Source organism: Sus scrofa, chromosome 9 (genome assembly GCF_000003025.6).
Source record: "Sus scrofa isolate TJ Tabasco breed Duroc chromosome 9, Sscrofa11.1, whole genome shotgun sequence".
In the NCBI taxonomy this organism is placed as follows: domain Eukaryota; kingdom Metazoa; phylum Chordata; class Mammalia; order Artiodactyla; family Suidae; genus Sus; species Sus scrofa.
Window position 1 is genome coordinate 94810525 of NC_010451.4, and position 27183 is coordinate 94837707.

A 27183-nucleotide genomic window follows, 5' to 3' on the forward strand; every position below is an offset into this window, starting at 1 on the left:
TGTTCATTATGGGTGTCACACTGGCATTAATAATAGAATTCTGACAAATGGTGGCACCAGTTATTCTGAAGTTATGTTCATAGGTTGATTATGTTTTCAATAATAAGCTTGCAACAAGCACACTGGCATAGATTTCATATATGAGAATTTAAAAGCCTCCATAATACCTGTCTTCCTAGCCATTACTCTAAGATTCTATAAGCTGTTTCCCATATATTTAATGCATTTAGCTGTCTCAGTGCATTTGTTTCTGCTCATAACCAAACATCAAGTCTGCATGCACCAGTTCCTTTTGAAAACATAATCACCCACTAACATCATTATGTGATTCTCTACAGACAATAATACATAGGAACGTCACCTGCTTTCTAAAAGCTTAGTAATTCCCGCGTGACTCAGGGTTGAGAACACAATATTGTCTCTGTGAGGATGTGGGTTCAATCCTCAGCCTCTCTCAGTGGGTTAAGGATACATTGTTGCCGTGGCTATGGTGCAGGCCCCAGCTACAGCTCTGATTTGAACCCCGGCCTGGGCCCTTCCATATGCCATGGGTTGGGCCTTAAAAAGAAATTTTAAAAAAGCAGTTTATATTGAAGTGAGAGAAAGAGAAATGTTATGGGGCACAGTTGGAATACAACCTAATTGTAATATAATGTAGCATATGCAACTACATAAGCACAGGCAAGGTAAAGAAGGTAAAGAAATACAGACAGGATTGTAAGTGTACAAGTCAGCAAGAATGGCAAATAATATTCCATGTGCTTCCAAACATTTATACCAGTTCTTGCAGTTAGTTTGATACCATATGAACACACCTGCTTATGAACTCTATGTTACTTAAAAGACAATTTCCCTCTCCCCTCTCTCTCTTTCATTGGTAATGGGCCAGGAAGATCTTATGGAGACTGCAGAGCTACAGTATAGAAGCAGCCTGGAATGGTGAGTCTACTTGAAGAAGTCTTGGGATTCAAAAATAAACTTTGTCTTGTCAAGCCACTTAGGTTTTAACATGTCTGTTATAGCAGCTACATGAGAAAGAAATAATTTGGTCATTTTAGTTAAATATTAACAGCTTGATCACTTTGCCATGAACCTGATGCTACATAGCACTGTACATCAATTACACCCCGATAAAGTTAAAAAAAAATAAACACGTGATAAAATTAAAAAATAAATAAAATACATGCAAATATAACACGTATAAATCAGTGTAAAAATATTAACAGCTTGGAACTGGGAATAAAAAAATTGAATCAGATTTTGACAGGTGAGTCATAGACTATGGCATCAAGTAGCACAGTCAAAAAAAATAGTACTTATATGTATGAAAACATGCATTTGTGAATACTATAATACTTACTTTTCAATACTATAAGATTTGTGGAGTTTCCGTCATACTGCAGTGGAAATGAATCTGACTGGGAACCGTGAGATTGTGAATTTGATCCATGGCCTCGCTTATTGGGTTAAGAATCCAGTGTTGCCATGAGCTGTAGTATAGGTTGTAGATGTGGCTCAGATCCTGTGTTGCTGCAGTGTAGGCCAGCAGTTGTAGCTCCGACTGACCCCTAGGCTGCAAACCTCCATATACTGCAGGTGCAGCCCTAGAAAGCAAAAAGAAAAAAAATATTACAAGATTTGATAGTCACAGATCTGTAGTCACGACAGGAGAGATAAGCAAGACTCTCTACAACATAAAAAGGAAATTTAAAAAGAATCTTATAGTCAAAAACCAAGCACTGATGAATTTTTAAAGGGAGTCAAAACCCAGGCATGGTTTATATTTCCTAAAAATGTGTCTGGGAGCAGAATGAAGACTATTATAAAAGTAATTTGACAGATAGGCTAAAAAACTTTTACATCAGTCTGGGTAAAAAAAAAAAAAAATAGACACTGAACAACAACATAGACACAGAAGTAAAATTTTTAACCTAATGGCCGCAGTGAAGTGTTTAGGTAATTGATTACAAATAGGAGGATGAGTGAAGAAAGAGTTGGAGTTTAGCTCCTAATTTCTAGCATTTGTACAGCTATTGGCACTCCTAACTGAGCAGGTACATAGGAGAAATATTTGGAGGCAAAATAATGAATGTATGACATACTGAATTTGCAAATTTTCAGCAAAAATGTAGAAAACTCACAGTCTAGAGATAAAGACTTCTCATGACCCTCTGAGCATAGTAAGTAGTCAATATACATGTTTGTCTTTTCTTAAAAAATAATTGAAGGATAGCTATATCAAGAGCAGAAAATTTGGAAACTAGACCAAAGGTTAGAAAATATTATTTGTTCCTAAGCCTAAATAGCAAAGTATTGCACTGTGAGGGAGCATGCTAATACCATAAGAAGATTGGATATTTCCAAAGAATCTCTGAAGGAATGATGACCATGTCCTATTTGACTGTTATCCAGTCTCAGAGATGGAATTCATTTGCAGAAGAACTGTTTACACATGTATGTGAAACCAAGCTAGAAAAGGATAGATCATTATTTCCTCAAAAGGAAGCAAAGAAAGGGAAGAGGATGAAGCAGAGCAGAGAGAGGAATTTAAAAAAAAAAAAAAAAAAGCAAGATTTTCTATAAAGTCTTATGAATTTTTTTCCATTGCAATAATTTGAGATGATGGATAGAAAGGAAAACAAATGAAAGAAAACAAAATCTTGTTAGTGAAAAGAGGAACTAGCTTCTACCAAAGGGCATACTTCCCCTGCTCACTCAAACAATGTCTTTATTAGGCCATATGCTGGTTGAGTAGATGCTTCCTGCCGGTAATTTCACTATTTACAAAGTTTTAATGTCGTAGTGCTTGTCCAGAACACGTCAATACTACTAAAAGTTTCTCCCAAGAGGGCTGCTTTAGCCTAGCTGTCAAAAATATACCCTCTAAGTTTAAATAATCAGTATGACATTTTACAAATGAGTAAAAGCCAAGAGACTCAGAGTTCTGAAAACTTATCCTGAACTAACATTTGTAATTTCCTCAAAGCTTTAAAACTGAAAAGAATTAAAAATATCCATGTTACCAGTAAGATCCTTGGAATTGTCTCAGCAGAGTTATCTGTAACTAATTACCTTTTAAAAATGAGTTTTTGTAAAGCTAATATAAAGCAATCCTCTCAGATGGTGAAAATCTTGGATCGCATATATACCTTAGCCTGAATTGTTTTCCTGTGACCTTAAGACGTTACTTTCAATTTTTCCATCCAGCAAAGATGATAAAAACAGTCCTTTACCCTTAGAACACTGGTGGAAGTAGGTTAATGTATTAGTGAAAGTTATCTTGAAAATTATAAAATTACTTCATAAAATTCAATTACCAATTATACTTGCAGAGCTTTATTTCCTCAAGGCTTCTTGCACTAAACTAGATGTAATATATGTGTAATTAAACTGTAATGTTTCTTATGTATAACCAGGTGTATAAGCAAATGTTTGGAACCAAGCAAGGAGTGAATTATTAATTATATACTTCAAGACAAAAAAGGCTATTCATCACAAAAGTAGCTACGGGAAATGAAGGAAATACTGCATGGTACCGATATTGAGAAATATTTATTAATAACAGCAACAATAATTACCACTTTTACTGATTCCAAAACGCAAAATTTTCTATCTTTGGAATTAAGATATATTTTATAATTCATGACATTTCATTATTTATTGATAGTGGTTTTTGGGGGGCTTTTGGTACAGGAAACAATATGTCTCAGATTAGATAAAAATATGTGCAAAGTGTTTGAATAGAGCTTTTAAACTTCCTTCTTTGTGAATTCAAACTGAAATTCTACTCAGTCAGAAATATGAAAATTCTTTTCTATATTTTATAAATACAGAAATCAAGATCAGAGCTATTAAGAGCAAATGTGTGTCAGTTCATGCCTTCCAGAAGAGACGCCAAGATGGAATTAGACTTGAAAGAGATTTAATGGAGGAGAGACAGGAAAAGAAGGGAAAGCCTTTGGAGCCTGATGCTGATCTGACTCCTGTGGAAGGAGAGGGCATTAAGAAGGATTGTACCGAGAGGGCCTATTACTGCAGCAAGGATGGAGGGGCTAAGTCTCCTGTTGGAGGAGTTCCATGTCTCAGTATAATGGGCTGGCCGCAATACCTTGCCAAGCTCAGTGACTACCTGAGAGCTACCCAGGAGGAGTATGGACTTGGCATGATGATGGTGAGGGATCCAGAGGGACAGCATGTGGGACCGCCAGTGAATTGTGCTTCCCACAGCCAGACATGGTTTAGGCAATAGAGCTCAAGAGAAGCGAAAGTATTTCCTTTCTATTATGAAATCACAATTTTTGTTATAAGAAAAAAATTTGTTCCATTAATAAATTGTATTTTATAGCACATATAAGTTTTTATTTCACACATGTTAAAGTTAACCAGTTTAGAAAGCCTAAGATTTTAGTCTTATAGGAAAACAACATGAAAAATTTGCTCCGTGTTTTCAGCATCCACTCTTGGGTATTTGGTTGCATACTTTATCCATGACCTACAAATCTCTCATGTATTAATCAGCAGTACTGTGAAATGTAAATAACACCAGATGAGGATTCAGGAAACCTAATATTTGTCACTCTTCTTGCTCTGAACACTTTCTCTGTCTCTGTCCACCTGCTATCTGTCCCCTCTTTTCTTTCTCTCTCCTAATGACTTCTGAAAAATCATTCAGTCTTTCTCAGTTGTAGATTCCGTATAAATAAAATTAATGGGAGAGTTCAAATTAGTTACCCTTTGAAACTAGGTTCAAGCAATTGACTGGAGAGTTTATAGATATTTCTAGGCCATGATTAAAAATACTAATGGAATTCTGAATTCTGCAGTACGTGAAGAAATTGGACCAGTTTAAGAGAACGCACCAGGATGATTCTGTTATTTTCAATCCAAGCCAAATCTGTGGTTTCTAAAGCAAACTTGAGCTACACTCATATTCTAAGGATTCATCTACTGGTGGCATTGCCTACTAATAACACTGAATTTGCACAAACTGTTATGTTTCAGAAACGGAAATATGCCTCTAATCTGTGGTTTTCAAAATATATGTATAAAATATGAAATAATAAAAACTGATCCAAAGAACATGATTTCTTATGGTTTCAAGATGGATTTTTGGAAGAGTCCATCAATTTTTTTAAGGCAGCTCTATTGAACAAGGCAAAAAATGTAGGAGTAAAAGAACAATAGAAAACAGCTGAAAAGAATGAATAATTTGAAAAACAAGTTTCACTGTGTCTCTGAATTCTGATTTTAAGATTGTATTTTTTGAACAGGTCTTCATAACATAAATTAATTAGGCAATATTATGCTGAGGTTACAAATAAAATGAATTTATGTTTAAGATAAAATATTTTTTATTTTGATGCACATGTTTTAGATAGACTATCTTTCTTAATAGGCTAATGCAATTGAAATAAATAATGTAATTAAATTGACTTCATTAATTGCAACCCCCATTAAAATGAATATCAATTTAGTACCAAGTAACCAAGTTACCTAACTATATATTCAGATAACTTCTTTTTTTCTTAGCAAAATGATAAATGAAACTGAGGAAGTCTTAAAATTCAGTAAGATGAAAGTGAGATGTAAATATGCCATTCCAAACAGTCAAAGGAAGAGCCATGCAAGAAAGGAGCAGTTAGATGTTTACAGGTGAAGAGTAATAATTTAATATGAAAATTCTTTTCATATATTTTATCAGCCTCATTAAGGTATAATTCACATATAAAATATCATTTTAAATGTATGACTCCATGAGTTTTGACAAATATGTTTAATAAACACTAGCCATAATCATGATATAGAATATTTCTTTCATCCTAAAAATTTTTCTCATGTCTCTTTTCAGTCAACCCCCTTCCTCTATCCTCAGCTTCAGGCAAATATTCATCTGCTTTATTAGCACTATACCTTTGCCTTTTTTAGAATTTCTTACAAATGGAATATAGAATGTGGCTATTTGTGCCCAAATTTTTCACTTAACATAATGCTATTGAAATTTACTTATTTTGTCTAATAGTAATTTATTCTTTCTGATCCTGAGTACTATTTGATTGTAGGGTATACCACAATCTGTTTTATTTTTTTGTATAATGATTCTTATTTTTTTCTGTTACAGCTGGTTTACAGTGTTCTTTCAATTTTCTACCATGCAGCATGGTGACCCAGTTTGTCCATTCTCCAAATGAGGGATATTTGCATTGTTTTGAGTTTTTGGTTATCAGGTGCAAAGTCTTGATAAACATTCAATAGCAATTCTTTGCGTGAACATATATTTTCATTCCTCTTGATTAATTTAAATAACTAGGAGAAAGATTTCTAGGTTATACAATAACTGTATACTTAACTTTATGAAAAACTGATAAATGGTTTTCTAAGCAGTCTCATCTTGTATGCCCACCAGTGTTATATACAATCTTCAGTGGTTCTGTATCTTCATCACACTTGGTATTATCAATCTTCAATTCTACAAACTCTAATGGCTTTGAAATAATAATTTGTATTGTCCTAACAATAATGAATGATGTTGAAAATTTTTCATGTGCTTATTTGATATGTGAATATCTTGTATTTTTAAAGTATCTATTTGTTGCCCTTTTTAATCAGTATTTTTGTCTTTTTATTTTAATATTTTAATAGTAAATTATATTCCAGATGTCTTTTATCATTTACATGTTTTTAAAATATTTTTTAATGTGAACGACCTTCGTCTTTGTTGGGTACATTTTAAACCACAAATGTTTTAAGATCTTATTTATAAATTTTAAAGCTTATGACTTATACTGTTTTTGTCACATTTAGGAAATCTTTGTGTAATCCAAAGTAACAAATAAGTTCACTCATCTTTTTTTCTAGAAAATTCATATTTTAATTCTTAGTTTAAGTTTTATAATTCATTTCACATTAAAAACATTTTTGGTATAATGTCTAAATTTTTAATACATGGATAACCAAACATTCAAGCAACATTAAAAAGGTTATTTTAGTAAACTTTCTATAAGTTTACCAGTATGGAAAGCCTAATAATTTAGTCTTATGGAAAGTTCTAGAACAGTTTCAAATTTACAAAAATAACACACAGTACAGAAATCCCTTTATAACCCACACTCAGTTTTCCTTACTGTCAACATCTTACATGAGTATGGTGCATTTGTCACAATTAATGAACCAGTAATTATATGCTGTTACTAACAAAAGTCCATGCTATATTCAACTTTCTTCAGTTTATCCAAAATTTCTTAATCTATTCCAGGACCCACCCAGGTTAACATATTACATTTAGTTGTCATATCATCTGAGGCTCCTCTTGATTGTGAAAACTTCACACATGTTACTTATTTTTGATAACCTTGACAATTTTGAGGATTGTTAGTCAGGTACTCCATAGAATGTTCCTCAATTGGTATTTGTTTAATGTCTATCATGACTAGACTGGAGTTATATGCTTTGGGAAAGAAAAATACAAAGGCAAAGCACCATACTGATCCTATGACATCATATGGGGTATACATACCATAAATATGATGTTTAGTTAATCTTAAACTTGGTTACCTGATTTGAGATCATTTTTACCAAGTGTCTCTGCTACAAATTTACTTTCCTCCTCTTCTCCCCATACTGTACTAATTGGAAGAAAGTCACTATGAAAAGCCCACATTTAGAGACTGGGGAGTTATGCTAATTCTCTTAAGAGTAGAATATCAGCATAAATTATTTGGAATTTTTCTGCATGGGAGATTTGTCTGTCCCTTCTAATTTATTTGATTAATCATTTATTTACATGACTATGAATCCATGAATATGTACTTTATACTTTGGTTTATAATCCAAAACTATTTTTTTTCCCAAATTGTTTCAACTTTGTTTATTGGAGAGCTCCTTCTAGAGGCTGAAACAATTTGACATTCCCCATCTTTGAAGCCATGGTTACTTTCTTACTTTATGGCAGTGCAAGATTTACTAGGATCATCCTGCATATTTCTTTCATAGTCTTGAAATCAGGAATTTCACCAAAAAGCCCATGTTTCTTTTATTAAAGAATGGGATAACAAACAAATTTCTAGGTGAAATGTGTATTCTGTGCTATTGTGTGTCATTGATTCTTGGCTCCCTAAGCTGACAGAGCAAAGACTGTGTAGATACTGGACTATACACATATACATATCTATAAATATTTCTATGTGTAATAACCTACATTGATGTTAAACTAAATCTGAGTACAAAATGATGTTACCAATTTTGATTCACCACTACATGGATTCATCCTAACCTTCTTCCTTTATTCATCTGCAAGTTCTCACTCCAAAAGGCTCCTACCATCCTATATCCATTTACTCCATTGGATCAATGCAAAAATACTTGAATAGTGGCTCCACAATTATTAATCAATACTCCATATGAAAAAATTTTTATCAACTAGTAAGTATACAAGTAAACATACTAAACACTATTCTGTTGCCTTGGTGTTAAAAACTAATTTCCAAATGGACATAGGTCAGCTTTTTCCTTCACCCATCTCAGTGAGGTTATCTCACTGAAGCATTGCAAGGATAGACACTACAGAAAGATATTCTGATTTGTAAATTCAAATACAAAATAAAGGAGCTTTTAAAGAGGTATACTAGGAAAAAAAATCAAAATAGCAATAAATGATGGATAAATTTTTAAATCTCTATAAGAAGAATACAGTAACAACATTATAGAGTGTAATATTGAAATATTTGTCTTTTGCAAATTCAAAACACTTTGTATATTAAGGCTTTTAATATTTTGTCCTACAAATATTTTTATATGTCATAATTTATCTTCTCAATAATTATCTTTTTGCACACAAATCATTTATGTTTTTATAATGTCAAATTTGGCAGTTTTTTCAGGGGGTTCTCTGGACTTTATGCTATACTTAGAAAAGAGATTGCTACTTTCAATGTGATATTTATCTAGCAGTTGGATGGTTTTAATTTTTACATTTAAGTATTTAGTCAATTAGGGAAGTTGGTAACATCTCTTCTTATTTTGACCATAAAATTTTTCATGAAACAATTTATTAAATTAACAAACTTTTAAAAATATTGTAATTAAATGTATTTTATGTGTGCATAGCTTTCAGATGTTAAAGTCATTCTTAGAATTCTGAAATCACTAATCATCCATAATTGTCAACTATTTATTGCTTTAAGTCTTGCAAAAATAATTCTGTATTTTGTGGATAACCAGATTTTTTTTTTTTTGTCTGTTTAGAGCTGCACCTGTGGAGGTTCCCAGGCCAGGGCCCAATTGGAACTGTAGCCAACAGCCTATGCCACAGTCAGAGTAAAGGGGGATCCAAGCCACATCTGCGACCTACACCACAGCTCATAGAGATGTTGGATCCTTAACCCACTGAGCAAGGCCAGGGATTAAACCTGCATCCTATCCTCATGGATACCAGTCTGGTTCGTTAACTGCTGAGCCACAACGGGAACTCCTGGATTCTCTTTCTTAGTTTGTAGTGCTTCTTTAGGTAACTTATTTAAGTTTTTTGTTGGTAAATGAATAATTCATTCATTAATTCCTTTTCAAATTCAGTGGCACTTCTTGATGTAAGATTTAAGTCTTTTGCAACACAGCAATAAATAGATAACACTGAAATTTAGTCCAGTACTCAAGTTATACACAATAAAATCAAATATGAATACCTTAAGATTCAAATAGTATTATTCATAAATAAGCCCCAAACAAGAAAATTACATTAAAATATCTTAATACTTAGCATTTTGAGAGTTGAAAATGTTTATGTAAAGTTGTAGGGCCATGAATATGCCACATTTCATAAATTAATTTCTGATGACAAAGTGTGAGGACACTCACTAGCCATATTGATAATTTCTCAGCACATCAAAATTGTCTTTCCTTTTCTTGTCCCTGTGCTTTTACCTGTTTGGTCCTCTCTGCTTAGGAGTCTGTCACCAACTATCCAGCTATTTTCTTCTCAATGTTCAAGGTTATGTGCTCACTTAATGCTCTGTGTTTTCCGTTCTATACCACTCATTAGACTAGATTATTTCTTCAGTCTTTTTTTCTAATTAAATTACAAGCTCTTTCACATCTTTATTTCTTCCTAGTACTAATTATATTTCTAGAAGATTACGTGTACTTATTAGACCTTCTGGAGTCTCTCCTTAGTAATGTATGTTAATTTCTATTACAAATTAAACCTATTTTTTTATTATATTTTCTAACCGTTACTTATGAGCATATGGGATAGTTAACAATTTTGGTGTAATTATCTAGTAATCTTCTGGTTTTAATGGTGACTCAATATCCCAGGATTCACATTTGATTATTTAGTGCTTTCTATTACTTTTTAAAGGCTTTGATGTTTATGTTTGTAGCTACTCTCTGTGAATTCAAGTTCTATTTTAATTATATAAAAATTAATTAAATTGCAACTCCTTATTTCTCTTTATAACACTATAGCATGCTTGAACACTCTCAGACTTTTTATTCAATCCTTTTGCTAATAGATTTAAATATTTTATAAAATCCTTACCTCCAAAATACAATAATTATTTTTGGAAACTACATCATGTTTAAAGAAGTTTTGATAGATTTACATCAGCAATAACCATACACATGACTGATTCCCATGCTTATCTCAGTCCATTTTTTCATCTAAATTTTATTTTTGTACTTTTATTATTATTTAACTCTCTAAATAAAAAATGCATGATAACATTCTTAAACAAATTTTGTTTTATAATTTTTTTTTACACAGGTCACACAAAGGATACATTAATTACATAAGAATTACTTCTCTTTTCTGTACTTATTAAAAAGCACTCAGTTGGGCATAAAATAATTGGATCATGTCCTTGAACCCTCAAAACACTGTAGACTTTGTTCACTTTTCTTCCAGAAATTTGATTCACAAAGGGGAATTCTGAAGCCAACTGGTTTTTTTGTTCCTTTGTAATAAAATAGTTTTCCACCTGAATTCTCATGCAGAATATAAGTGAGTACACACACAAATGCCCTTGTACATAAAATATATATATATATATATATACATATATATATGGCAAAATGATCACAATTGTGTAATCTATATAAGATGTATGCAGATTCAATTTACTATTCTTATAACTTTTATGTATATTTGAATATTTTCATAATAAAATTTGTAATTCAATAATTTTCCGAGACGATTATAGGTATGATTTTTTTCCTTTGAACCAAATGAATGCATCATTCTGTATACTAAGGTGAATTTCAACTCAGAAAATTTTCTCTAAACATTTCTTTGACTATTGTCTTAGTTCTCGTATCTTGTTCCCTACTCTACAATGACAATCATTTTTGGACTGGATTTTAGCCAGTTTTCTTCCCTGCCTATCATATCATCTCATCTTCTACAGTTGTGTGTTTTTTTAATTCTTCATTTTGGGAAATCTTGTTTTCCATTTATATTACCGATTCAATTTCCAATTTTGTGTATGCTGCTTTTTCCTGTACCATGCTATTTTATTTTATTTATTTTTTGTCTTTTCTAGGGCGACATATGGACGTTCCCAAGCTGGGGGTCCATTCAGAGCTATTGCCACCGGCCTAGGCCAGAGCCAGAGCAACTCAAGATCCGAACTGCATCTGTGACCTACACCACAGCTCATGGCAACACTGGACCTTTAACCCATTGAGCAAGGCCAGGGATCAAACCCGCAACCTCATGGTTCCTAGTCGGATTCGTTAACCACTAAGCCATGATGGGAACTCCTATTTTTTTTTTTTTTTTAATTTTCCCACTGTACAGCAAGGGGGTCAGGTTATCCTTACATGTATACATTGCAATTACAGTTTTTCCCCCACCCTTTCTTCTGTTGCAACATGAGTATCTAGACATAGTTCTCAATGCTATTCAGCAGGATCTCCTTGTAAATCTATTCTAGGTTGTGTCTGATAAGCCCAAGCTCCCGATCCCTCCCACTCCCTCCCTCTCCCATCAGGCAACCACAGGTCTCTTCTCCAAGTCCATGATTTTCTTTCCTGAGGAGATGTTCATTTGTGCTGGATATTAGGTTCCAGTTATAAGTGATATCATATGGTATTTGTCTTTGTCTTTCTGGCTCATTTCACTCAGGATGAGATTCTCTAGTTCCATCCATGTTGCTGCAAATGGCATTATGTCATCCTTTTTTATGGATGAGTAGTATTCCATTGTGTATATATACCACCTCTTCCGAATCCAATTATCTGTCGATGGACATTTGGATTGTTTCCATGTCCTGGCTATTGGGAATAGTGCTGCTATGAACATGCGGGTGCATGTGTCTCTTTTAAGTAGAGCTTTGTCTGGATAGATGCCCAAGAGTGGGATTGCAGGGTCATATGGAAGTTCTATGTATAGATTTCTAAGGCATCTCCAAACTGTTCTCCATAGTGGCTATACCAGTTTACATTCCCACCAGCAGTGCAGGAGGGTTCCTTTTTCTCCACAGCCCCTCCAGCACTTTTTTAATTTATTAGAACTGCTTCACATTTCTTGAAATATCTCTAGTTTTCACTTGCTTTTAATCTCAACTCGTGGTCTTTGCATCTCACATCATCATTTCTTCAAGTCACCCTGTCTTATTCCGATGCTATTGTTTCCTCTTCTAACTTTGAATCATATTTTGTATGAATCCAGATTCATACCTTTTTTTTCTTTTGTCTGTTTCTTCAGAACCCCTATATATCAATAGGATGTTATCTTTTCCCATTCTATAGTATTTTAGCATAAGTCATGTAGATTTTAATACTTTTTTCTTTTCCATATCCATTTTTTTCTGAAGTAGAGATACTCCAAATTGTATTTGTCAACTGAATGAACAGACAAGCAGATTATTTTTATATTTTGTTCACTGTCCACTTAAATATCTGAAGCCCCTTTTCACATTTAGAGATAAAAACTAAGGTCACAGCTAGAATGATCAAACTTCCTGGTTCTCTGGGGAATGATCTAGGTTTAGCACTGAAAGTTCTACACCATGGAAAACTCCTCAGTCCTGGGTAAATCATGAAAGTCAGCCACCTTAGAACAAGCATAGCTCTCAGCCCAGTATCTAGCAACCAGTATCTAGTAACCAGTATCTTGTGCAACTGAGTTTCACTTGAGAATTGCCACACTATTGAATACAGAGACCATGTAGAATCACAACAAAATTTATGGAAGGAGGAGCATAAAACCAACAGTAACTATGGGCCTATAAGCTCATTTGGACTATATAATTTGCAGGAAAGACTTTAGACTTTTATTTATGCACCCATCTTTTTATGACTGCAAGGGGAATGAAACTCAGGCAAACATTTGAGATAATAAGAAAATATCTATGTTCTTCAAAACTAGGGTATGTGGCAATAGTAGGGCACTGATTTTACTGATTTGGTTCCTAAATCTAGATCTGCTGGCATTTTTGTTGGTGGGATTTATTCCCAGATACTGGCAGAATATTCAGTATCTTAATGAGATTTTATTAGGAGTTTATAAAAAGTAGTGACAGAAGGTAGCACAAGTGACATTTTTCAATGAAAGTCTTGGTTTCCATTTTTCATTTAGAAAATACTAAATTAATTGCCTCCTGATTTAAATTTAGGAAAAATATTAAATTTAAAATCAAAGTAATTTTTAGTAAGGAATCAAAACATAAAATAAGCAGAAAAATATCACAAGATTTAAGTTGGATAATTTTAGAAACAATGTATTTCTTAATCATGCCTCCTAGACATCTGTGGATACCAGAAGTGTAGCGTACATTTTCCTACTGCAATCTGTGAAGTGTGTGCGTTTGGAGGCTAATGAGCTCTTGATATACTTGGTTCCTTGTGTTTCAAAGTGAGCTATTTTAAAAGTCATTTTACAAGTGGGTATCATTTTACAAGTGGTGCTATTTTTAAAGTCATTAATAAGCATATTTTAAAAAGTAAATTGCTATTTAACATTTAACTTTCAAGCGCATCATATTCATAATCATTTGCAGACAGAAAATAATAAATTTGAATTCTATTTCATTTAAAAGGATAAAATACAAGCCCACATTTGTATTTATGTCTACTTAGTAATGGATCTGATATAAACATGAGTAATAACAAGTAACTGTACTGCTTAATGAATACATCCACTTTTACCATACCCTGATCAAAAAGTGCTTTTAGTTATTCTCTAGAATCTATATGAGTAGATAAGTCAATAAGTACATTATTAAATAGGAAAATAATACTGAAAAAAGAGTTTAAAAATGAATTCAGAGTTACTTTTTCAAAAGTAAAAACTGGCCTCACTATGTTGGTTAGAATCAATTTGTGTCACAATTGCTTTTGCGTGAAACAAACTCATCTAGCAGTATGTACTCTATCTTTCTACTGCCTCAGTGAGTCATGGCTAGACTTTGGGTAGAGATTACCTAAATTGGGTAATGTACACTGGGAGAGAATCTGGATCTGGAAATCCAAAAAAACCACCTAGGACTGATCACCTTCTCTACAACTCAAAAGTTAGAAAGTCGTTCCCATCACAGAGAATTCTCCATTTAGGTTCCACAAGTAACTAAAATATGTTTCTGGAGATACAAAACCAACTGTGAGTGGAAATATTGCTAACATCTTGATTTTGATCTCCAAATTTAAGCAGATATGGGTTTAAATGGGTTTTAAACTCAGTAGCTGTGTGAAATTAAGGCAGTTTTTTAACTTCAGGGTTTTTTAATCAATACAATGGGGATAATAATATCTAAATCTTAGTGATATTGTATTATTTTATATTCATCCAAAAGTCACTTATAGTTTATGCCTAAAGTCATTCATTTGCAAACACCTGGCATATTAAAAACTTTAATCACCCTGCGTCCAGAAGGAGAATCAGAAATATTAACAATGAATAGTTATGCCTCCCTAATCCTATGGGCTCAAGTTTAATAGAGCCCCAGGGAGAACTGAAGCGGGTTCTAATTAAAGTAAAGACCACTGCTGATTTTTCGTTAAAAAATAAAAGAACAAACAATGTTTTAGGGATAACTGCTCATAATAGTTTCTCCTGATTTCATAACAAGAGGAAAATACTGAAGAGTTGCACATACAATCAGAATATTCACTTAAGAATAAGGATATCTTTATTCTTATAGGAACATAAGAATTTTCAATAAGAATTTTAGTAGAAGAGAAAAAAAATGATTCTTTTTAAGGTAGGCTCGCGTATATATGGCGTCAGAGCCAGAGACCATAATTTTTCTACTGAATTCCTTCCCTGACACTTAAAATGTTCACAATTCCTCATTTCTCACCAAGGTTAGGGAAATGGCATTGCCTAAGGAGACTCTTCCTTAAACAGTTCTCCTGCCTACTCTCTCCAACTTATTTCTTCTTTTGTTTTTGCCAAAAATCTTTACTAACTATATGTGCTAGAACTTAAGACATAAGTCCCTTGATATAAAGGCAAGAGCACATGAGATGCAAAGATTTATTTTTAGTCTAATAACTCAAGCATGATAAAAGTACACTGAGTAGTTATAATTCTGAGAAGAGTCAACACATGCATCTCCAGTGATTCTTGTAGTAAATTTTTTAGAACCATTAGAAAAACACAGAATATTTATTAGAAAGCATCAAAAGGGCAGGTGCAAAAGGGTTCTGGGTTTGAGTGCAGGTTCTGCCACTTACAATCTACATGACTTGGACAAGTTAATGAACCTCTTGATATTGATGCTTTCGTCTGAAAGAAAAGTTGATAATAATAACCACTTAAATGGGCTGCTTGCAGGTTAACTATGTGCAGAATGCTTAGAATAAATTATAACATGCAGAAGTCATTTTAAAAGTATTTGCTCTCAGTATTACTACTTTTTTTAACCATGCTACCTCTTAACTTTGAAGACTTAAAAATCCTAAAAGTTAAAAATTTAATTGTTTAAGAGGCTAGAAATAAATAAGTTTGAAATCAGGAAAAATAAACAAAAATATAAAAATATAAAGTAAATAATATTTTATAACAAAGAAGCCAAGAATACACAATGGCAAAAGCGAAGTCTTTTCAATAAATGGTGCTGGGAAAACAGAACAACCATAGGTAAAAGAATAAACTGGACTACTATTTCACACCCTACATAAAAAATAATTCAAAATGAATTAAAGTTTTAAACATAAGACCTAAAACTTTAAAATATTAGAAGAAAACATAGGCATTAATTTCCTTGACATAAGTTTTGGCAATAACTTTTTCAGATTTGATAGCCAAAGCAAGGGCAACAGAAGCAAAAACAAACAAGTGGGACTACATCAAAATAAAGCAGTTGCATACCAAAATAAAGTATCAACAAAATGAAAATACAACCTACTGAATGAGAGAAAATATATGCAAATCATATATCTATTAAGGGAATCATGTGCAAAATATGTAAAGAATTCATACAGCTCAATAGCAAAAATCAAATAACATGATTTTAAAATGTGCAAAGGATCTGAATAGATATTTTTCCAAAGAGGACATATAAATGGCCAAGTACAGAAAAAGTAGTCACTATAGTTAGTCTCTGGAAAACTGGCAAATCAAAAGCATAATGAAATATACCTCAGACCTGTTAGAAGTGCTACCATGAAAAAGATATGAGATAGGCAAATACTGGTGAGGATATGGAGAAAAGGATGTACACTGTTGGTAAAATGTAAATTGTTACAGTTACTATGGAAAACAGTATGGAGGTTCCTCAGAAATTAAAAACAGAATTACCATAAGATCCAACAATTCCACTCCTGAGTATTCATTCAAAAAAAAGAAAAGAAAATTAATTTCACCCTCAGGTTTATTGCAGCATTATCTATAATAGCCAAGACATAGAAACAATCTAAATGTCCACCAGCAAACAAGGGGATAAAGAATATGTTATAAACATATATGGAATAATATTCCATATTATTATATGGAATTCCATATATATGAAATATTATTCAGCCAAAAAAGAATATCCTGCTATTGTGACAATATATATGGACCTAGAAGACATTATGCTAAGTGAGTTAAGTCAGACAAAAAAAATACAACTTTATTTATATGTGAAATCTAAAAAAAAAATAAAATGATATTAGGGTGAACAGATTGGTAGTTGTCAGATGTAGGGATTGTGGGTGGGATGGGTAAAATGAGTGAAGGTGGTCAGAACATACAAACCTCCAATATAAGATGAATTAGTCCTAGGAATGTAACACATAGTGTGGTGACTCCAGTCAATACTGTATTTTAAATGTGAAATTTGTTAAGAGAGTAGGACTTAAAAGTTCTCATCACAAGAGAAAAAAAAATGTGGAACTATGTTTATCAACAGATGTTAACTAGACATTGTGGTGATCATTTCCCAATATATACGACATCAAATCACTATGTTTTATATCTGAAAATAATATAAATTTAAACATCAATTATAGCTCAATAAAATTTGAGAATATAAAAAATAGGGAAAGCATCATATTATTTATAGTAATAAACAAATATAAAAAAAACCCCTAGAGATCAAGATGGTTATGTAGCAGAATGCTGAGCTCACCTTCCCTCATGAACATATCAAAACTACATGTACATGTGGGGCAACTCTTTCTGAAAACAAATGGGAGACTTGCAGAAAGGCTCTTCCACAGTCAAGAAAGATGGATTTGGAGTTTGGTAGGAAGCGAGGATAAGCAATTCAGTTGGGACATACCCATCAGAGAACCTCATAGTTCCTAGATGGATTCGTTAACCACTGAGCCACGATGGGAACTCCATGAACATTCATATTTTAGGGGGACTCAGAAGGAGAAGAGAGAGAAAAAGTGATCAAAAATACATCTGATGAAATGACGGCTAAAAACTTACTGAAGCTAAGGAAGGAAACAGATTTCCAGGTACAGAAATCACAGAGACTCCCAAACAAGATGAACCCAAAAAGACCTATACCAAACATATCATAATTAAAATGGCAAAGTTTAAAGATTGAGACAGAATTATAAATGCATCAAGAGAAAAATAAAAAAGCCACATCCAAGAGAACCCCCATAAGGCTATCAGGTGATTTTTCTGCAGAAATTTTGCAGGCAAAAATGGAGTGGCATGATACATTCAAAGTACTGAAAAGAGAAAATCTACAACCTAGGATACACTACTCAGCAAAGTTATCATTCAGAATTGAAGGAGAGATAAAACCTTCTCAGACAAGCAAAACTAAGAATTCGTCAATACTAAACCAACTTTACAATAAGTGTAAAGGGTCTTTTTTAAGTGGAAAAGAAAAGGCTCAATAAAAAATAAGAATTTATAGGAAATTAAAAATCCCACTAGTAAAGGCAAATATATAGGAAAGGCTGTGGATATACCACACAAATAAGTTAGTACAAATATTAAAAGACAAATATTGTAAAATCAACTATATTACATTAAACAGGTAAGGTATGGACATGAAAATGTAAAACATGACATCAAAAGCACAATGTGGTGAAGGGGAGTAAAAATGTAGATATTGTAGAATATGACAACTTAAATGACTACCAGTATAAAACAAGTACATATAGTTATAGGTCGACATACATGAATTCCATGATAACCAAAAATCAAGAACCTACAGCAGATACACAAAAACTAGAGAGAGGGGAACAAGGCCTACCACTAAATAAAATTATCAAACCACAAGTCAAAAAGCTAAAGAAGGAGGAAATAACAGAGAAAAATTGAAAACAAATAACAAAATAGTCATAAGTACATACCTATCCATAATCACTTTAAGTGTCAATGGACTAATTGCTCTAATCAAAAGACTTAGAATGGGAGTTCCCACTGTGGGTTGAGGATCCAGCACTGTCTCTGTAGCAGCTTGGTTATCTGCAGCCCAGTCCAGCCTAGTGATATAGGCCTATCTCAAGAAAAAAAAAGAAAAATCTCAAATAAACAACCTAACCTACCATTTGAAGGAATTAGAAAAAGAACAAAGCCTAAAACTAGTAGAAGAAATAAGGATTAGAGTGAAAATAAATAATACAGAAATCAATAAGCAATAGAAAATATCAACAAAACCAAAAACTATCTTTTTGAAAAGATGAACAAAATTCTTAAGCCTATGGCCTCATTAATAAAAAAAAAAAAAAATAGAAGATCCAAATAAACAAAATAAGAAATAAAAGAGGAGTAATCATAACCAATATCAGAGAGACACAAAAAATCATATTGGAATATGATCAAAAATTAAAATGCCAACATGTTGAACAACATAGAATAAATCATAAATTGTCAGGAGACATGTTTCTACAATATTTTCTTAGCCTCTTTGCTTCTATTTTCTATGCTGAAAACTCCATCTTGTCCTGCTTTACTTTACCCCATATTCCTGCTTGAAAAACAATTGCAGTGCTGGTAAATGACTTAAGCTTAAGAACAAAGACCTAAAGGCATAAGTTATTCATGTGATCAGATGAATAGGACACAATGCGTTGGTCTAGGCACACTGGACCTGTGCAGATAGGCACGCTGATTTGCACAGCATGATATGTCCTCTAAAGAATAAAAGGAAGATGAGCCTCATGGCTCCAAGAGGTTTATGAGTGGTCATTAGCAGGATATGCATTAGCAAGGAGAATGAGGTGTAAACCTAGGCATGCTGGGTGCCTTCTGCAGAAGCACAGAGGTGATTCTTTAGATGTTATGCATAGACAGTTGATGCCAAGCTTCCCCAATGCTAATGGTTGTTAAATGCCTAAAGGTCAGAATAAAAGCTTAACCAGCTACCGGCTATGTGACTTTTAAAATAATAATGAAGAAAACTATATTCTGCACCTATAGCCCCCTCCTCACTTGACATAATCCTAAGGAGCACAATAAAAGCAGTGTGTTTTCTTGAAGTGGGGCTCTTGGTCCTGAGACCCTGAGGCCACAGTTCCCACCTTTAATTAAGATAAATGTCTCTGTGTCTTGTTTTATGTTAACTTTTTCCTTAAGTTTCACAGCACCTGTTCTACAGCCCTCACCTGCTGAGCTGGTCTGGGCAATAAATTTCTAAAAACAATCTTTCAAATTGATAAGAAAAAAAATAGATAATCTGAACAGATCAATCACTGCTAGTGAAACTGAATCAGTAATAAAAAAAAAAAAAAAAAAACTCCCAGCAAACAAAAGTCCAGAATGTTGGCTTCACAGAGGAATTCTACTAAATATATAAAGATAAGCTAATACCTTTCCTTCTCAAACTATTTCAAGAAATTAAAGAGGTGGAAACACTCTCAAATTCACTTTATGATGTCATCATTACCTTGATACCAAAACACAAAGACATCATACAAAAAAGAAAATTATAGGCCAATATCTCTGATGAATATATATATATATATATATATATATATATATATTCAAACATCCTCAACAAAGTATTAGTAAACCAAATTCAACAAAATATAAAAAGGATCATACACCATGATCAAGTTTTTTTCCAGGGTCACAAGGATGGTTCAACATTCACAAATCATTGTTATACACTGCAATTACAAAATGAAGGATTAAAATCACATGATTGCCTCAATAGATACAGAAAAAATGGCAAAATTCAAAACCTATTCATGAAAAAAAAAAAAACTATCACCAAAGTGCACATAGAAGAAAAATATCTCAACATAAAAAAGGCCATTCACAATAAATCCACAGCTAACATCATACCTAATTTGAAAAACTGAAAGGTTTTCCTCCAAAATCAGGAAAAAGGATGCCCATTCTTGCTCCTTCTATTTAACTCAGTATTGGATATCCTAGCCACAGTAGTGAGATAAAAAGAAGTAGTCATATGGTTTGGAAGGGTAGAAAAAAATGTCACTACCTGCATAAGACATGATAATATTTTTAGAAAAAAAGTCTCCACCAAAAATTATTAGAATTAATGAATGAATTCAGTAAAGATTCAGGATACAAGATTAATATATAGAAATATGTTGCTTTTCTACACACTAATAATGAACTATCAGAAAGAGAAAGCAAAAAATCAGTCTCACTCAAAATAGCATCAAAAATAATAAGTACCTAGGGATAAGCATAACCAAAAAGGTGAAAGACCTATACTCTGAAAAATATAAAACACTGATCAAGAAAATCAAAGATGATGCAAAGAAAGGGAAAGATATCTCATGTTTATTGATTGGAAAAATTAATATTATTTGAATGTCCATACTAATCAAAACATTCTGCAGATTTAATGCAATCCTTATCAAAATACCTATAACATTTTCCATAAAACTAGAATAAATAATCCTAAATAAGACAACAAATGATGCCAAATAGCCAAAGAAATCTTGAGAGAAAAAGAGCAAATTTGGGAATATCATGCTCCTTGGCTTCAGATTATATTACAAAGCTGCAGTAATCAAAACAGTACAGTGCTGGCACAAAAACAGACACATAGAGAAGTGAAACAAAATACAGAGCTCAGCAATAAACCAATGCATATATAGCCAATTAATCTACAACAAAGGAGTCAAAAATACATGGGGAAAACACAATCCTTTCAAAAATTAGTGCTGGGAAAATTGGACAGCTATGTGTAAAAGAATGAAATTAGAACATTTTCTCACACCATATCCAAAAAAAGAAAAAAAGAAAAACCCTCAAAATGTATTAAAGACCTAACTGTAGAATTGTGAACCATAAAACTCATGGAAGAAAACATAGACAGAACGTTCTTTGGCACAAGCTGTAGGAATATTTTCTGATCTGTCCTTAGACAAAAAAAACAAAAGCATAAATAAACAAATGGGACTTAATTAAATGTAAAAGCTTTGACACAGTGAGGGAAACCATAGAGAAAATGAAAAGACAACATACTGAGTGGGAGAAAATCATTTTTAAATGATATATCCAATTAAGGGTTAATATAAAAATATGTAACAACTCATACAATTCAATCTCAAAAAACCAAACTGATTAAAAAAATGAGTGGATGACCTGGATAGATATATTTCCAAAAAGTCGTATATAGTGCCAACAGGTATGTCAAAAGATATCAGCATTGAAAATCATCTGTAAAATATCAATCAAAACTAAATGCTATAAAATCAGGTTCTGATGATTATTGTACAATTATAAATGTAATAAAATTCATTGAGTAATTAAAAAATACTATAATCAGATATCACCTCATACCTGTCAGAATGTCTATAATCTAAAAAATGAAACAAATGAATATGATAGAATAAAAACAAACTCAGATATAGAGAATAAACTAGTGGTTACCAACGGGGAGAAGGAAGAGGAGAGGAGCAAGATGGGGTAGTGAACTAAATGATTTAGTGAACTAAATGAACTAGAGTGACATATTGCACAGCACAGGGAATATAGCCATTATTTTATAGTAACTATAAATGGAGTATAACCTATAGAAATTTGAATCACTATGTTGCACACTGGAAACTACTTTTTTTTTTAGGGCTGCATCTGTGACATATGGAAGTTCCCAGGCTAGGGGTCTAATCAGAGCTATAGCCACTGGCCTACACCACAGCAACATCAACACAGGATCCGAGCCACATCTGCAACCTATACCACAGCTCACAGCAACGCTGGATCCTTAACCCACTGAGCAAGGCCAGGGATCGAACCCAAAACCTCATGGTTCCTAGTCGGATTCATTTTTGGTGCACCACGATGGGAAATCCTGGAAACTATTATTGTATGTCAAAGTATACTTTATAAAAATAAAATAAATACAAAAATAAGGAAATAAGATGAAAAAATAGAATATAAAATGCATGTGATTGTTTTATGAATAAAATTTAAAAATTTTAGAACTTGATTAAAAATTTATCTAAAAAAATTGCCTAAAACTTGAACTGACTTTTCTAATCCAGTCCTTGATTAGGTGGATCCTTTTCTAATTTCTTTGCCTTAGATCATGATCTGATAAGTCAAACACATATGCTGGGCATATCTCTTTGTCACTTTATTTTAGTAGGAAATTAAGATAGTAACATTTATACTGAATAGTAATATATATCATTTTACACACACACACACACACACACACACACACACACACACAATAGTGTGTCATACATTCTTGTTCCTAGACTTATATCCACCCCCTGATTACACCATATTTTCCTATTCTCTGGGAGACAAAATTAGTTCCTTCTGTGTCTTTTGTATGTATAAACATATCACATCTCCACTTTGTACCTGTTTTCTTTTTTTCTGTGTCTTTCCACATTCATTTCAAATGCCTAAGCATCTCTTTAACAAGTGTGTAGGCTTTCTGTGAGTCAATGATATCATCTATTAAATCAGAACCATCATGTCAAGGCTTCATGAAATATAAGTGAAATAAACTGCAAAAAGCTTTCTAAATGTACAGTTATAAATAATAAATAAAGTCTATTTACAGCAGACAGTTAGTAAATGGTGGGCCTTTTAAGAAAGTCTATCATTGTCAAAACGTCTTCTGACATATGATGTGGAAAGAGAAAGAATAACAATTGCCTTTGTTTCTACTCCATCCCATTTCAAATCTACTCCATTCCATGTACCTCTAAAGATATCTCTATTTAAAATAAATTTAGTCAATTAATTGCAATTCCATAAAAGCATATTTAGAAATTCAAATGACAGACAATGCTGTGACTTGGTTTTTCAGGTACCAAGCAACCTAATGGAAAAGACATTTTGCTTCACCTTTTGACTTCATGTGCCACAAAACTATAGTCATTCTGCTTTTTCACTTAAGTATGCTATGCCCCAGACAAGTACTGTCTGAAAACATTGAGAAACATGAAACTCAACTCTAGGAATAAAGCTCTGTGGACCCTGAAATAAACCATTTTTATTTCTAAAAGAAGCTAGAAATGAACAGTAGTATTATAAAACCTAAAAGTGCAATATGTCCACTGGCCCATTTTATTCCCCCAGTGCTTTCTGCACATGAAGTCTAACTCCCCAAAGAATATTACCAAATGCTTCCTTCTTCTGTTAAATGATTCAAAGGATGATCTTTTCACAATTGCTTTCATTTTTACAGTTTGAAATCCCCAGTGTTTGTATATTTAACCTCTGACTTTTCCTTTTTTTGTTCCTGTGACTCTAAAACCCGCTTAATTCAGTGGGGAATATGTATTGGCCTATATTTTAGTACTTCCTGCACTTTGTCTACCATAAAGGCCCAGAGTTATGGACCATGAGAGCTGGGTTCTATCACCACAGCCCTTTTATTTATTTATTTATTTATTTGTCTTTTTGTCTGCCAGTTTTTGGGCCGCTCCCATGGCATATGGAGGTTCCCAGGCTAGGGGTCTAATCGAAGCTGTAGCTGCCGGCCTACGTCAGAACCACAGCAACGCAGGATCCGAGCTGCGTCTGCGACCTACACCACAGCTCACAGCAACGCCAGATCCTTAACCCACTGAGCAAGGCCAGGGATCGAACCCACAACCTCATGGTTCCTAGTTGGATTCATCAACCACTGAGCCACGATGGGAACTCCACCATAGCTTTTTCTACATGACACCATACTGTGCACTTTGACAGAGAGGAATTCACTCTGAGAATTGCCCCTCCAAAAAAATCACAAAGGTAGTATTATCCTCTCTCTTTTCCCTCACCATATAACCATACAGAATTTTCTTAATTTTCTTAAATACCAAGGACCAGAAAATTATTTTTCTAAGGTGGCTTGCTAGAATGCCTGGCACTATACTAATTTTGCCTTTGGATTACTGGAGAAAAATGAATCTTTTGAAATTTCTTAGCTGGAAGAGTGAATATTTTTGAGAGTTACTACCTATAAAACATTAACACAAATGGAAAAGTATGATTAGCTAACAATGGGACCCTGAGGCACTGGGTCAAGAAACAAGTGGAAAGAGTTTTGAAAGACTGCATACAAGGGAAAAAAATCAAGGGTTGGAAAGAAATGGAAAACATATTTTGCCTGTGGCAACACCCTCTATATAATATGGTGCCTTGCAAAATTTCAAAGGTTTTGACTAAGATGTTGATTTATATGCATACATATACTTACTTGATAGTATTTGGATTTAGAGTATTAATAAATGGTGATTAAAGAAAATTGTGGCCTTCATGTATGCCCAAGGGCAGCCTTGATAGGCTTTCCAATAATTACCATCTTTCTGATTACAGAAGGGAAGTTGAATTTTAAAGCAGAATGCCAAAGTTTTAATTAAATGTACAAGAGAAAGTTGATACTAAGTCATATAAGAGAAAATTACTGAAGCATATCCAATTTGATCAGAAGTCAAGAATTTTCAGTAAAAAGAAAACCTCATAATCATAAATTCTTAATATCAACACACTCATCTCCTTCATCAGATAACTCTAACATTGAATTTTAATGAGAGTATCTGAAACCAGTAGAGTATAAAAAATGTTTTCATGGTGCTACAGAATGGCCCCTTGTCTTCACAATGTTTTTGACACAGATCCAGGATTTATATTACAAGTGTACTAACAATAGAAAGGTATTATTCCAAGCAAAAGGATTGGAAAATGGAAAATAGAGGAGAGTAATAGGATTTAGGAATCCAACAAACTGATTTTCTTCATTTTAGCCTACCACTGTGGCTATTCATTATTGTAATAGTCATATCCATGTACTAATCTATATGTTTCTTTGGGGTAAAGGATTTATAAAGTTCTATATAATTTCACTTGCACGATGGAAAATTTTTTTTAATTTTCAGATTGAAAGAATAGACCACATTTGTTACAAGTTTTTCATGTTACTTCATGGTGAATATGTTACAATGATTATATACTCTGAAAGAGACATGAGTTACTAAAAAATAAATTATATAACTAATGAACACAACAGCCAGGATTCATTCACTGGTTAAATACAGACTATCTGCTTATTTGGTTCCATGCACTATCTAAGGCATCAGGATGCAGACAGAAATCAATGTTTTCTTTCAAAGAGCTCTCTTAAATTGTGGGTTAATCAAGCAAAGAATCTAAGGGATGGATTAGCACTAAGCACATAGAGAGATCATATGATGTTGCCTGTATGTGGAATTTTTTTTAAAAAAAGATGCAAATAAACTTATGTACAAAACAGAAACAGACCCACAGACATAGAAAGCAAATTTATAGCTACCAAAGTGGAAAGGTGGGGTAGGGATAAATTAGGAGGTTGAGATTAACATAGACACATTACTATGTATAAAATAGGTAACCAACAAGGACCTACCGAATAGCACAGGGAACTATACTCAGTATTTTATAATAAGCTATAAGGGAAAAGAATCTGAAAAAGTATATATATTCATATATACCTGAAACTAGTATGGCATTGTAAATCAACATACTTCAACAAAAATCAAATTGTACACCTTGAATATATACAACTTTTTATTTTGTACATCTTAAATATATACAATTTTTGTATGTCAATGATATCTCAATAAGGTTGTTTAAAAAAAAAAAGCACATTGGGAGAAATACTAAATAAGAATATCTACCCATATTGGGCAGGGAATGGCCTAATTCAGGGTCATCCCAAGTACACAAAAATATAACCCGAGGTTAATAACACACTGTCATTATGGGCCTATGCATAGTTCTCTTTAGAATAATTTTATATCGGATATGTGTATGCCCACATAATACTGGGCATAAAACTAAAACATATTGTCTTTAGTTTCACATGAATTGATGAAGGTTTCTTCAGGCATAAATTATTAATAAGATCACAGATTTAAATTTTATTATTTTACATACCAAGTATATAAGTTGATATATTTTTTTCAATAATCAAATGAAATTGATGGGAGGGATATCAATTAATTACTATTTATAAAATAAGGCATACCTAGTATTACAAGGTCTATACTTATGTAATCTGGGGGATTTTTAAAAAATATGTAATTATAAATTTAAATTTCAGTATGATAATGAAAATTTATTTAGAATGAAAAAACAAATTACTGACAATTAACAGATTATCAAAAGCTGGCATACACCACACAAATCAAAAAATCCAGAAAAATAATGCAAATTTATTTTTAATTTAGTTATCTTCCTGATAGTTTTATAATACACTTTGCCCTACAGTATTTGGCTTAAAATATTAACTTTTTTTTCTAGATAAAGATATTTGACATTGTCTTTTAGCACAGCTGAAAGAAACTTTATTATTATTACTACTATTATTATTTAGTTCTAAGATTTGGGGGCAC

General features: G+C 32.8%; 1 long non-coding RNA gene across 1 annotated transcript in view; it reads right to left on the reverse strand.

Annotated features, from left to right (window-relative positions):
* The window catches only part of LOC106504979, a 55255-nt gene that overhangs the window by 17568 nt on the left and 10504 nt on the right, over window positions 1-27183 (reverse strand). The gene's annotated exons all lie outside the window — the stretch shown is intronic.